Below are 11,139 nucleotides of genomic sequence, written 5' to 3'. Positions count from 1 at the left end.
GTGTGTGTGTGTGTATGTGTGTGTGAGTGTGTGTGTGAGTGTGTGTATGTGCGTGTGTGTATGTGTGTGTGAGTGTGTGTGTGAGTGTGTGTATGTGCGTGTGTGTGAGTGTGTGTGAGTGTGAGTATGTGTATGTGTGTGTGTGAGTGTGTGTGTGTGTGGAGTATGTGTGTGTGAGTGTGAGTATGTGTATGTGTGTGTGTGAGTGTGAGTATGTGTATGTGTGTGTGTAGTGTGTGTGTATGTGTGTGTGAGTGTGTGTGTGTGTGGAGTATGTGTGTGTGGAGTATGTGTGTGTGTGAGTGTGAGTATGTGTGAGTGTGTGTGTGTGGAGTGTATGTGTGTGTGTGTAGTATGTGTGTGTGTAGTGTGTGTGTGTGTGTGTGTGTGTGCGCTGCATACACCTGAGGGTGCTGATGAACACACCTGTGAATGGGCATACTAGGGCCAGAACAGGAGGCTGGGTGTCTTGAGAGAGGGTCTCTCATTGAGGCTCAAGTTTGTTTCACCTAAGTTGACTCCTAAGGCCAGCAGGCTCTCAGGAATCAAGTGTCTTTCCTCACCAATTCTAACACTACAGGTGTGTGCAGTCAGGTCAGACCTGTAACTTGAGTGCTGGGGATTTGAACTCAGGCTGTCAACAAAAAACAGTCTTACCTACTAAGCTGTCTCCCAGGCACCAGCGTTTTGTAATTCTATGTCATCAATGACACGGGCATCTGGAAATCACTAGTATATGCCAGGAGAGGGCACTAGCCAAGGCGACTCGGTGATGCCATGTGATTTTAAACTTTTATTTTTAATGTTTTTATTATTATCATTATTGTTATGTGTGTTTATATGATATGTGGGGGGTTATGTGTAATGTGTCATGTGATACTCAGAAGACAACTTTGTGGAGTCAGTTTTCTTCATCCACTTTTATGTGGGTTCTGGGGATGGAACTTAGGTCATTAGGTTTGTACTGCAAGCGCCTTTACCCACTGAGCCATCTTACTGGCCCTAAAATGTTTATTCTAAAACATTTTTTATTTCTCCTAATAAAAAAATCATTTTACATCTTTGCTTTCTTTTGTTTATATTTATTCATTTAGACAGAGACTTATTACATTGTAGCCTAGGCTTTCCTAAACTTGCCATCCTCCTGAGTGCTGGGACTACTACCATGCCTTGCCCTAAGTAGGTATTTCTTTTTTTTTTTTTTTTTTTTTTTGGTTTTTCGAGACAGGGTTTCTCTGTGGCTTTGGAGCCTATCCTGGAACTAGCTCTGTAGACCAGGCTGGTCTCGAACTCACAGAGATCCGCCTGCCTCTGCCTCCCAAGTGCTGGGATTAAAGGCGTGCGCCACCACCGCCCGGCCCTAAGAACAATGTGGTAAAAGCTATAACCAAGACTAGAGAGAAAAAAAAAGCACTTCCCTGGGGCTCCCATAGCTAAGCTTTGAATCACAGATTTAAGCGCAGAGGGCTGCCTTAAAGCGCTTAAGGAAAGGAAGGTGGCTTTGCAATTTATCATCCCATCCTAGAGGTTTCTGAGCTGAAGGACACCATTGTTCACTGCATTGGAAAGCTGGCTTTAAGTCACAGTGCCACGGGCCAGGACATATCCAGTGGAGAAAGCAAAATATAATGTAAGGCTCCTTCACACTAGGCAGGGTGGAAACAAAAATCTCCCTGTGCCAGAGAAGGAAGGAGTAACATGATTTAGGTTCCAGAGAGAGATGTTCTGGGTACCTCCCATGCCCACTCAGACATAAGTCAAACCCCTTAAAGAAAACAGCAGGAACACAGCGAGCTAGGAATCCAAGAGGTGAAGTGATGAGAGGCAATGGTCAGGCCTGAGAATCACTCTCACGGTTGGATATGGATTTTAGACTGCTCTCTCCAAGATGCTGCCTGTGGCCCAAGCTACAGGCAAAAGCTGGAGGGGATACATCAGAGAACCATCATAAAATCACTGCTCATTAGCACTCTGTAGGTGATCTCTTTGGGGCCCCTCCCACATTCTATGCCCTCAAGTTCCCCACAGAGACTTGAATGTTTCCCCTACTGCTCTGCGGTAAACTCAAATTTGTTTACAAGTGTGCGTACCAGGAGACACTGTTACGAGCAGAGGTTAGGTGGGAAGGCAGCATCAATGACCTTGAGAACCCAGAAGGGGTAGGTCAGCAAGGGAGGACTCTGAGCAGTGGCCTACAGTGGACACAGGAAGACTCAAGGACCACAGAGTCTCCCCATATGCCCCCATATTTTTCCCTGAAGGGATGATGATGATGATTGGTTTTTTGAGACTAGGTTTCTCTGTGCAGCTTTGGAGCCTGTCCTGGAACATAGTCTATAGACCAGGCTGTCCTTGAACTCATAGAGATCCATCTGCCTCTGCCTTCTGAGTGCTAGATTAAAGGGGTACGCCACCACCACCTGGCTGAGATTATTTTTCTTAATAAAATTATTTTAACTGAGCATAAAAACATGGAAATCATAGATGATAATGAGATAATACTTGTTCTATACATTGTATAATATTTAAATCAAACATTTATATACCCTTTCTTGGTGGTAAAATTTTTCAAAATACTTTTAACTTTTAAAAATGTATAAGACATTTGTTTGGTTTTGGTTTAGAGAGGGAGTCTCCCTTTTTAGCTCAGGCTGACCTGGAACCTACTATGTTCCCATACCAGCCTCAAACTCGTGGCAATCCTCCTGCCTCACCTTCAAAAGTGCTGGAATTACAAGTGTGAGCCATTATGTCTGCCTGGATAATACATTGTTATATACAGTCCCCCTGCTGTGTCCTTGCGCCCCAGAACTTCCTGCTCCTTTATAACCACACCTTCTGATCAAGCTTTCCAGGTCCCTCTCTTCCTCCCTTCCTCCCTGTTCTTCACAGCCCCCAGGGTACCACTCTGCACCTCAACAAGATCTCTTGTCACAGACGGGCAGAGTTGTGTGCTATTTGCCTCATCCATCCTCACACACTTCCCACTGCAGCCAGAGAAAGAGGTGAACATGGAAGACTCCAACTGCACATTTATCTAGCCCAGTGGTCTCAACCTTCCTAACACTGTGACCCCCGTGTTGTGGTGACCCCCAACCATAACATGATTTTCATTGCTACTTCATAACTGTAATCTTGCTGTTATGAATCATATGTAAATATAGGTGTTTTCTGGGTATCTTGGGTGACCCCTGTGAAAGGGCCTCGACCCACAGGTTGAGAACCACTGGTCTAGAAGAGCTGGGGTGTAACTCAGAGGAGCCTGTGACTCTTTTTAAGCCAGAGGGAACTAAATTCCTTAAATGGGAGAATTCAAGTTTGCTGCTTTGTTTTCTTCTAAACAAAAACAGATGCTTGAGAATCCAGTAAATGTAGCTGCAGATAAGGAATGTTACATTTCCGCTTTCCTGCCTGGTATTGGCAATAGCTCTCTGTTCAGGAAAATCTATACAGCCCCAGCTCTCTAAGGCACAGACCTCCTCTCCAACTCAGAAAGCTCACACCTGCAGTGTGGTCCCTGATGTGGCTCTCCTTCTCTCAGCTTTCGGAGAAAGATGTGGAAGCTGGGAAGCAACTTGCCTGGCCTCGTTCCTGGCAACACACAGCATTACAGAGTAAGGCCATTAACTCCCAGACCACTGGAATAACAACTTTTTTTTGTATGATCGTGTGTCCACCCTGCTGGGTGACCCAGCCATTCCACCAGGGGCAGGGAGCAGACACAATGAGGTATTGTGCATGCCGTGGACTCATCATGAGCAGTTGTCTCTGTTTGCTTCCTGAGTAAGGATACGATGTGATCAGCCACCTCACCCTTCTGACATCATGACTCCCCTGCCATGCTAGGCTATGCAGTCAAACCGTAAGTCCAAACAGACCCTTCCTTAAGATGCCTTCGCCAGATACTTTGTTCAGCAATAAGGGAAGTGACCAATATGCCATCAAAAGGTAGATTGAGATGAAGAGAAGAAGACATAATTGTGACAATTACGATGTGGTGGATGACTTATATGACAGGAAAGGACGTGGTGCCGAGAAGGGACCTGAAGTCAGCACCCGAGCCAAGTCTGAGGAGGGAAGGAAGGCCTGCAAGGAGAAGCTCCTCAACTGCCGGGGGAAGTGAAGGCGAAGGAAGCAGCACAAAAGAAGGAAGGGGTGATGGAGAAGATGGTGATAGGAAGACAGAGGCATGCGCACAAAGGCGAGAGCTTTCAAGACACTTGTTAGAGTATTGGGAAAGGGCTTTAGAAAGATCGGTCGGTGATAGGAAAATAGATCCAATTTACTGGGCCTGCCTTTCAGACAGGCACACAGAGAGACCGGTGGAAGAGCCAGAGAGTTGAGGGGCTTGCACAGCACTGCAGAAGGCCAGGAGAGAGAGCTCTGCATGGAGGAGGAAGTGGCCACTGTGTGGAATGCCTGTCAAGCTGGACAGAGTGAGAAAGTGAGAAGGTCCACTGGACGCAACTATTGGTGTGAGCAACATCCGAGGTATAATGCAGCCCCTGAGCGTTTTCCTGATGTGGGATTCCCCTCTGTATGCTGTGAATATCATTGGTTAATAAAGGAACTGATTTGGGCCTATAACAGAGCTATAGGGGAACAGAGCTAGACGGGGAGAAAGAAAGGCAGAGTCAGAGAGAAGCCATGGAGCTGTCGCTGGAGACAGATGCGCTGAAACTTTGCTGATAACCCAAGACCTCGTGGTGATGCACAGATTAATGGAGATGGGTTAAATTAAGATGTAAGAGTTAGCCAATAGGAAGCTAGAGCTAATGGGTCAAGCAGTGACTTAATTAAAACAATTTCTATGTGACTATTTCGGAGCTAAGTGGCCAGGAACAAACAAGCAGCCCCTCCTCCAACAAATTCTCTCCCTCCAACATTTTCTTCTCTTCATCTCAATCTACCTTTTGATGGCATAATGGTTGCTTTTCTTATTGCTTATTTGCAAAGTATCTGGCAAAGGCATCCTAAGGAAGGGTCTGTCACGGGGAAGTCATGACATCAGAGGTGTGAGTAGCTGATGGTATTACATCAGCTGTGTGCTGTGGTAGGGACATCCGTGAACGGAGAAGAGGAAGTGGGAAGCATTCGCTCAGATATGTCTGGCAACAGAAAGGAGAGCACATAGCATAGCTAAAGGGAACCACAAGACCAAAGTTTCTCTGTTGGCTTTCTAGACGGTTTTGAATATATTTAAATGCTGGTATGGACAGAAAAATACGTTGAAGAAGAGGAAGTTCAAGAAAGGCTTGAAAGGTGGACAAAGTGGCTGAGCACAGAGAGATGGTGAGAGAGAGAGACGACTGAGGGAGAGCACAGGGTGGCCTCTGTTTTACAGTGGGAGCAGCAGGACTCCCGTCTGGTAGCAGTTGTGGGAGGTGATGGGGCTATGAGAGGCAGAGTTTTTATTTTTATTCATCTGGGAGTTGGGTCACAGAACTTTACTTACTGTATCTCAGGCTTTTAGTCTAAGATCTACAAACCCCCACTGAATTTCTCTGCACCACAATGCTGATCGGTAATAGATATCATTTCTTCATTCATTCATAGCCTATCTTCTCCAGCTGTGCCTTAGGCTAGATGTGGTGGTACCCACCTGTAATCCCATAATCCCAGCACAAGAGAGGCGGAGGCAGAACAATCAGGGCAATGTCATGCTCAGCTACATGGTGAGTTCAAGACCAGCTTGAACTAAAGGAGGTTAGAGGAGGAGAGAGGAAAAGGAAGGTGGAGTAGAGAGAAGGGGAAGGGGAAAAGCAAAACTAAGCTAAAACTTAGAGAAGTTGAATAAACGGACCAACTTCATAGCTGGTAAGAACCAAGATTCCTTACCAAGCCCACCTGATTCCAAAGCAAGATCTTTCCAGAGGTGTATACAAGAAGAAAAAGAGGGATAAAGGGAGAACTCAGAGAGCAAAGGCTGGTATTGGGGAAGGCAGGTTTTAGAGAGAGACTGAGAAGAAGTGGGGGAGCTTTTCTTCATTAAGGACGAGAGTAAACAAACAAAACAGTGGGGGATGAAGACAGAAACAGCCATCAAACAGGACAGCCTTGCTCTTTATTAATTTGGGAAATGAGGCTACACTCAAGTACAAGGCTTTGAGCTGTGGCAAATAAATCATATAAAACCTGACAGAACTTTCCAGACAGTCTAATGTAACAAGAATTAGGGAATATGTCCTCATAAGTGCAGCCTGTGCTACCTTGGGTAAGTGAATGCACAACAGAAAAGGGAAACCATCCTGAAGGCTTGGGCATTGGTTCCTGGGGACAGTTTCCATGCACAAAGAAGGGCACAAAAACTTTCAGTTTGGGGATGGATCCATCCTTCAAGGAGTGGACCATTCAGTCCAGGCTGCTGAATAACCCTGACCTTAGAGAGCAGCAATTTCGGAGCTGGCAGTTAGAACAAAGAAAAGCAGAAGAGCAGAAGAAGCTTAAAAACAAGGCCGAAGTCAGGATATACATCTTAAAATACTCCCTGCAGGCATTTGCTGGGTGCTTACTTGGCCACACCAAGTTCTTTCTGAGCCTTACAGAATTTTTTCCTCATGGTAGATCCATGGCATAGATCTTAATTTCTTTTTTTTTAACACTGAGAGGAAAGAAAAACAAAGGTTGGGGAAGGTAAATAACTTGCCATAGTCATGTGATTAGTTAGCGACAAGAATGCCAAGTTCAGAAGTAACCATTAGGGGACTGCAGAGATGGCTTAGCAGTGGAGAGCACTTGTTGCTCTGGCTGAGGTTTGATTCCCATCAGTGATCTACATGGTGGCTTACAACCATCTATAACTCCAGTTCTAGAAGATCAGACTTCCTTTTCTGACTTCTTGGGGTACCAGACATACATGTGATGAACACACATACATGAAGGCAAACATCCATATACATAAAATAAAACAGATCTAAAATAAAGAAGAAGACATTATTAGTATATGTGTGGGTGGGCTGTCTCCAGACCTGTAGGACTTGGGGCCTAAGAACTGCTTAGGTGAGACAGGGAGGAGTCCCATGCAAGGCAAGACATGGAGCAACGGGGAACATTGTGGATGGAATATTCTTCTGAGTGACAGCAGAAGGTAGAGTAGAAAAAAATGAAGAAAGTCACTTAGGTAGAGAAGAACAACACATACAAAGACCGGTGCAGGCCTCAGATTCGGTGATTGCCCTACAAGAACTGAAGCAGCTACACAGGTTGGAAACTGGAAGGGATGTGTGTGGTAAATTCACAGGCCGCTCGGCAGCACCCGCGGTTTCTCAGGAAGCCTGCCAAAGATCACCAAGCCTATCCCCAAGTAGAGGCAGCATAGGCCCCACTTGAGAACACCAATTCCGAGCACAGCCAAGCCCACACTCTCTATGACCTTGCATAGCACATCCAGCTCGGCTGGTCTCATCATCCTCACTGCGGAAGGAAGGGTAGGCTGGAAGACCTTTCCCAGGTAGAGTTACTGCTCTGTTCCACATCAGCTTAGACCTGTTCTCATCAGATGTGACTCTTAGCCAACTAAAAGAAAATGGCCCCCAAAGGGAGTGGCACTATTGGGAGGTGTGGCCTTGCTGGAGGAAGTGTGACACTATGGGGTGGGCTTTATTGTCTCTTTTACTCAAGCTTCCCTCAGTGTGACTGTCAGTTCGACTTTTTGTTGTCTCTGAATCAAGATGTAGCACTCTCTGCTCCAGCACCACGTCTGCCTGCACTCCATCATGCTCCTTGCCATGATGATAATGGACTGAACCTCTGTAAGGGAGCACCCCAATGACATGTTTTCCTTTATAAGAGTTGCCATGGTCATGGTGTCTCTTCACAGCAATAAAACCCTAACTAAGACACAGCGCTCTGCTTCTGATTCACCTTGTCCCCATCCCTGACACCATCACTGCCACACAGAGAGGACTCACTCCAGGCCTGGTCATCTTATCTTCATGAACCCAATGCATCATTACATCAGTGCAGTTCAGAAGGGGTTCTTGGACTAGAGAGATGGCTCCATCTATGAAGTGCTTGCTGCACAAGAGTAAGGACCTGCGATCAGGCCCTCAGACTCTTTGAAAAGCAAAACAAAAAGTTGGCTGGTCGGCCTAGCCTACTAGATAAGTTCTATGTCAATGAGAGACTCTGCTCCTGACCAAAGACACATGACCTCCTATTGTGTGTGCACACACATGTGCATTTACACACATATGCAGAGAGAGAGAGAGAACATGGGCTCTGGTTTTGAATCCCATGTGACCTTAGAAAAATACCCCACCACCTTGAAGCACAAGATGGAAATTTTGTCTACGAAATGAAGTCCATGCCAGGACTCACTACATTGAACTACTAGCAGATCAAATGAAGCAATTCACTCAAAACTGCCTACCACTCATTAGGAGCAGTCAATAGTGCTAGCCCTTAGAGAGGCTTGCTTTACTAAAGCAATGTGAGATCTGATAGAATTGCCTCTGCTCACTGAGTCAGTAAAGGAAGCAAAACAGATTTGCCTACACATCTGGGTGACCTCAGAGGCCACTCTTCCCAACCTAACAATCACTTTCTCCAAAGGGGAGATAAATGACAATCCCAGTCAGGCAAACATACTGAGCATATGTGTGTCACAGCCCTGCGAAGGTGCCATTTGGCTCACAGACTTGGGGCTTGTCCAGCTGGAGGACACCTCCCATCACCTTTTCCATGGTGAGAACTGAGACTATTAGGTAGCACCAAGAACCTGGAATCTACCTAAATTCTTTCCATCCTGCAACACGGACTGTCAGCCCATCTCTAGCGGTTCTCCCCTTGCCAGAGGGCTAACCTGTTCTCAACATGCCATTGTGCCTTCCCAGGCTGCTTTCCCAGCCTTTAGGGGGGGACCACAAGCATCCTAAGAAATATACTGTGCTCTCTCAAGCTTCAAACCGATTGGCTGCCTGCAGTTCAGGGTGAGATCAGAGGGAACAAGGCACTTTGAAGTTGTCAGAGATTCCAAGGAAGAGTCTGAGGGGCCAGAAAAAGGGAGAGAACGGCCCTGTTCCCATGGACTCTCCTGGTATCTGGACCTGAAAAGCAACAAGAACAGACTGCAGCAAAGATGTTTCAACAACAATCACAAAAGCGTGCCCGTCTGCACCTGCCTTCAGCCCTTCTCAGCTCACCCACGCCTCTCGGCCACAGCCTCCCCCTACCCTTTTCTTCTATGCTCCCAGAGCAGGCGTCCCTACAGGCTGGCCATGGAGGGTCACTGAGTTATGAGAAGTTCCACCCTGAAACAATAGGGGTTGCGAGGGTGGAGGAACTCCACTGCTTCAGGAGCTCCGCCTCCTGCCGGGAGCAGATGGCTGGAGGCAGCCCCAGCTTTGGTGTAGACCACTAACTTGCTCCAGGCCTGGTCTGCACCTCTCGCTGAGGTGACCCGGAGAGTAAATTATTGGGGGACCGAAGCAGTCAGACATGTGTCTTCTCATTCGCTTCTTTTCTCCCTGCCGAGCCTCTTCTCAGCAAGCTTTTCTTCTGTTCCTCCGCACCTTTCCCCAGCTCCTCTCCTGTCTCATGTCTGTTACCATGTTTCTCCCCTAGCTGTCCATCATTCACTTTCCATCCAGCAGGATCCTCTTCTCTGCCTTCTGTTTGTCCACAAACTGTAGTTTGTTTTTTTTTTTTGTTGTTGTTGTTGTTTTTTCCAAATACAGAGCGTTGGTTTATGGCTGAACAGCTCAGCAGCGTCTGCTGTTATCTCTAGGGGTGGCCCTGTTTGCCTTCGCAGTGCCGCGGATGCTAGGGCCTGCATACTCTGCACACTAGCTGTGGAAGACTGGCGCTAGGGTCCAGAACCCCGCCCCAGAAGCTTACCCCTGAGCTCCCACGCATTTGGGGCAACTTGTCTCCAACCCCTGAGGCTATGATGTCCTGGCTCTGACCACAGAAGCTGGTATGAGCTAGTGTGTGGAGAGGTGTGACCTCCCTGCTCTTCCGATGTGGCAACTGTGAAATGCAGGTACCACCAGCTCCTCCTCCGCAGGGCTGAGAGGCACGTGATGAGTTCATGCACATGAGTGACATGCAGACCCTGACTGGCAAACAGAGAGTGCTTGATGCATGTTGATGAGCGCTGTTTCCATGTTCTGGTGGGATCGTGATCCAGAACTCAATGTATATATGCCAAATGCACTCCTGGCCACTTAAGGGCAGTGGGCGGGCAGTGCACAGTTCAGGAAAATAGGAGGGGAGTGGGGGGGGGGCTTTTCCTTCTAGTTGTTGTATTTGCAACTCACTTGGGTTTTCTTTGGAGAACCCTCCCAGGAGTCAAGGCTCTGAAAACAGCCTAAAGTTTTTGAGATTGGTGCCTAGCCAGCAGCAGGAAGGGACAGGCATGTGTCCAGGATTCCTGGAACAGTGGGCAGGATATTGGCGTCCTTTTGAACAGCCACAGAACCTCCAAGAACATGCCGTGGCCGCACATGCTGCCGGCTGCTGGCTTTTTCCCTCGGGTTCTTTCATGAAGAGTGCTTACATAAGGGGAGAAACTGGGTCACTATGAATGAGCGGTGCAGCTGGTGCAGCAGGGAGGGTGGCTTAGGTAACAGTTCAAGGTCCAGCAGGCCCGATTTAGCTGGCATGGAGGGTGGACCTGAGCCTCGCTCGGTTCCCAGGCTTGGGAAAACACAAAAGAACCAGAAAAAAAAAATATCTGAAAGCTCTGTGTTTACCAAAGGGCCCTCTCAAAGACTAGCACCCTCGTGCATTCCTGATCAATGGGAGAAAATAACCCAGTGAATAGGACCCCCAGTTAAGCAGAAGACAGGAACAGAAAAATGTTCCTACAAGCCAAGGTGAGCCAAATCCTGTTTGACTCGGAAACAGGCTACTGACTTGAATTTTGTAGTGAGGGCAGCATCTTCCTCTGTGTCACCTAGGAGATAAAGGTTTTGAAGCAAATTACTATGTCTAATCAAGGCTTATGTAGGGATTTTACTCCAGGAACAAACTATTGTCACTTATATTTAGCGGCAAGTAATATGTGGCCAATTATGTGTCACACCTGTGATTACTGATTTCCTTAAATGATCTCTACTCGGACATATAAACTCATGTGTGTGTGTGTGTGTGTGTGTGTGTGTGTGTGTGTGAGAGAGAGAGAGAGAGAGAGAGAGA

General features: G+C 47.1%; 1 protein-coding gene across 5 annotated transcripts in view; it reads right to left on the bottom strand.

Moving 5' to 3' along the window:
• Rgs8 (regulator of G protein signaling 8) overlaps window positions 1-11,139 on the bottom strand; it is a 43,492-nt gene that overhangs the window by 8,043 nt on the left and 24,310 nt on the right. The gene's annotated exons all lie outside the window — the stretch shown is intronic.

Source organism: Microtus ochrogaster (assembly GCF_000317375.1).
Source record: "Microtus ochrogaster isolate Prairie Vole_2 chromosome 6 unlocalized genomic scaffold, MicOch1.0 chr6_random_2, whole genome shotgun sequence".
In the NCBI taxonomy this organism is placed as follows: Eukaryota; Metazoa; Chordata; class Mammalia; order Rodentia; family Cricetidae; genus Microtus; species Microtus ochrogaster.
Note: the sequence above shows the minus strand (reverse complement) of the source record. Positions and strands in the feature narration are given on the sequence as shown.